Source organism: Balaenoptera acutorostrata, chromosome 9, assembly GCF_949987535.1.
Source record: "Balaenoptera acutorostrata chromosome 9, mBalAcu1.1, whole genome shotgun sequence".
NCBI classification, from domain to species: domain Eukaryota; kingdom Metazoa; phylum Chordata; class Mammalia; order Artiodactyla; family Balaenopteridae; genus Balaenoptera; species Balaenoptera acutorostrata.
In genome coordinates this window covers 79,298,213-79,301,344 of record NC_080072.1, presented here as the reverse complement: position 1 = coordinate 79,301,344, position 3,132 = coordinate 79,298,213, and the positions used below count along the sequence as shown (strand labels likewise).

General features: G+C 53.6%; 1 pseudogene; it reads left to right on the top strand.

Annotated features, from left to right (window-relative positions):
• Positions 1-237: 237 nt before the first annotated feature.
• Positions 238-2,396, top strand: LOC103014529 (elongation factor 1-alpha 2-like; annotated as a pseudogene).
• Positions 2,397-3,132: the final 736 nt, after the last annotated feature.

The following is a 3,132-nucleotide window of genomic DNA, read 5'->3' as shown; positions in this document are numbered from 1 at the left end:
GCTATGCCCCTGGGACCCTGACCCTTACCAGGGTGTGAGCCTGGCAAGTTGGTTTTACTTTTCAGTTGACACTACCCTGTCCTAGGCTCTGGGCTAGGCCATGAAGTGGGGAGGGGGGTGCTTGGCAGGAGCAAGATGGAGGGGAGGAGACGAGAGAGGGGGGTCTGCCGGGAATGCTTTGGCCTCATCCACCCCATGCTCCAGTCTAACAGTGACTGAAGGAAGGAACCCACCACCATGGGCAAAGAGAAGACCCATATCACTATCATCAGCCATGTGGACTCTGGCAACTCCACCACCACCACCGGGCATCTCATCTACAAGTGTGGAGGGATCGACAAGAAGACCATTGAGAAGTTTGAGCAGGAGGCAGTGGAGGTAAGGCACCCGCGGTGTCTGTGTCTAGGACTGGCGGGGAGCTGGAGGAAGGATGTCCAGCTCCTGGGTGGGTCTGGTGGCAGAGCATGGACAGCAGGGTGTGCTGTCGGGTCTAAGGCACCGCTGAAGTTGCCAGGCTAGACCCCTCTGCTCACCATCGATGCTGCTCTACTCACTGCCATCCCTCTGTAGATGGGTAAGTGCTCCTTCAAGTACACTTGGGTGCAGGACAAACTGAAGGCAGAGAAGGCAGAGAGAGAGCAGTGGCATCGCCACTGACATCTCCCTGTGGAATTCTGAGACCAGCAAGTACTACATCACCATCATCGATGCCCCGGACCACAGGGACTTCATCAAGAACATGATCACGTGCACCACCCAGGTAAAGCAGCCCATGTTCCCAGGGGCCTTCCTATGGGGGAGGGGCGGTGGAGGGAGGGAGGAGAGGTTCAGAACGGGAGGAAACCTAGGCTTTATTTCTGGGACTTGGGGAAGGTCAGTATCATAAGCCTTAGAAGGTTTTCCTCACCCCATACCAATCATCAATTCTGAAAGAACTGGAGGAGGACAGACTCTAATGAGGAGGCTTGGACACCGTCCCCCTTTCAGGCTAGGGCAGGGACCAGGTTTTCTGACACCCAGACAAGTAGGTCACTTGGGGTCCAGGAGGAAGGAACTAAAACCTCATGTGTGCGACTGGGTGAGAGTTTAACTGGAAGGTGGGACCTCTGTGCACAGCAGCAACCAAGGGACCCACGAATTTGTCCACTTTTGGAGAGCGTCCCATCCCGTTCCATACGTTCCCGGAGCTTTACCAAGGGGCCTGGGCCTGCCTGAAGCTCTAGCGTCTTCCCAGCTGGTCCGGCGCTCCCTCCCCTAACTAACCCCTTGACCCCGTGGTGTCTGTGTGCTGCAGGCTGACTGCACAGTGTTCATCGTGGCCGGCTGCTGGGCGAGTTTGAGGCGGGCATCTCCAAGCAGGGGCAGACCCTCAAGCACAGGCTGCTGGCCTTCACCTTGGGCGTGAAGCAGCTGATCGTGCCCGACAACAAGATGGACTCCACCGAGCCCGCCTACAGCTCCGCGCGCTTCCAGGAGATCATGGAGGAAGTGAGCGCCTACATCAAGAAGATCGACCTCAGCGGTCTTTGTGACCATCTAGGGCTGGCACAGCAACATGCTGGAGCCCAGCACCAACGTGAGCGCGGGCTGGGTCCGTGGGCGGCCGGGCAGGTGGGCAGCTGGCGCGGGTCCTGGTCCTGGTCCTGGTCCTGGGGTGGGCACCCACGTAACCACGCCCCAGGCTCACCTCTCTTTGCTCCGCATCCCCATCCCCGCAGATGCCTTGGCTCAAGGGCTGGAAGGTTGAGTGAAAGGAGGGCAGTGCCACCAGGGTGACTCTGCTGGAAGCTCTGGGCTCCATCCTCCCTCCCACTTGCCCTGTCAACAAGCCCCTGAGGCTGCCTCTGCAAGACTTGTACAAGATTGGAGGTGAGGTGACAGGGCTTCTATAGGAATGATGGAGTTGAATGAGCTCTGGTGTCTGATTTGCCAGGGTTCAGATCCTGACTTGTGAGCTAGGATAAAATGCCAAAGCCCCCAGCATTTCCAGTTTATCTGATACATAGCATAAATAGCCAGTCATCAGATTCAGCGCTTCCTACCATTGCTGCAGGTGACCTTGGTCCTTGATCCCAAGAACCAAGGGACCTCCCAGGAAGCCAGTTCTCACTGGGTGGGTCTAGAATTGTTGTGACTGCCTGCCCTTCTCCTATTGCACAGGTATCGGCACTGTGCTCGTGGGCCGTGTGGAGACCGGCTTCCTGAAACCCGCATGGTGGTCATCTTTCCTCCAGCAATGTCACCACTGAGGTCAAGTCTGTGGAGATGCACCACGGGGCCCTGCCTGAGGCCCTGCCCGGTGACAACGTGGGCTTCAACGTGAAGAATGTGTCCCTGAAGGACGTGGCCACGTGGCCAGAGACAGCAAGAATGACCCCCCAAATGGAGGCCCGTAGACTTTGTGGTACAGCTAAGCACCTGGGGAAGTCAAGGGCCTTGGCGCTCGTTGGTGGTGGAAGTGCTTGTTAGGAATTAGTCCTGAGGGACTTCCCTGGTGGTCCAGTGGCTACGGCTCAGGCTCCCAATGTAGGGGGCCTGGTTGGATCCCTGGTCAAGGAACTAGATCCCACATACTGCTAACTAAAGTTCCCAACATGCTATGAAACTAAAGTTCTATTTTAAGGCCCATAGGCTTTGAAGTGTTTCCCTACACAGGGCTCTATCCCATCCTTCTCCCGTTTCCCTCAAACGTAAAACTATATTACAATGGCACAGTGTCAGTAGGTTAGTCCAACACTACCATGTCCGTCCCTCTCACCCACCCTCTCTTTAATATGTATTTTTTTTAACTAAAGTATAGTTGATTTACAGTGTTGTGTTAGTTCAGGTGTGCAGCAAAGTGATTCAGTTCTCTCTATATTATCTAACTATATCTATATCTATTCTTTTTCAGATTATTTTCCATTACAGGTTATTACAAGATATTGACTATAGTTCCCTGTGCTATGCAGTAGGCCTTTGTTATTTATCGATTTTATATATAGTCGTATGTATCTGTTAACCCCAAACACCTAATTTATTGCTCCCCCCCCACCCTCACTTTTCCCTTTGGTAACCGTAAGTTTGTTTTCTATGTCTGTGAGTCTGTTTCTGTTTTTTAAATAAGTTCATTTTTATCATTTTTTTTAGACT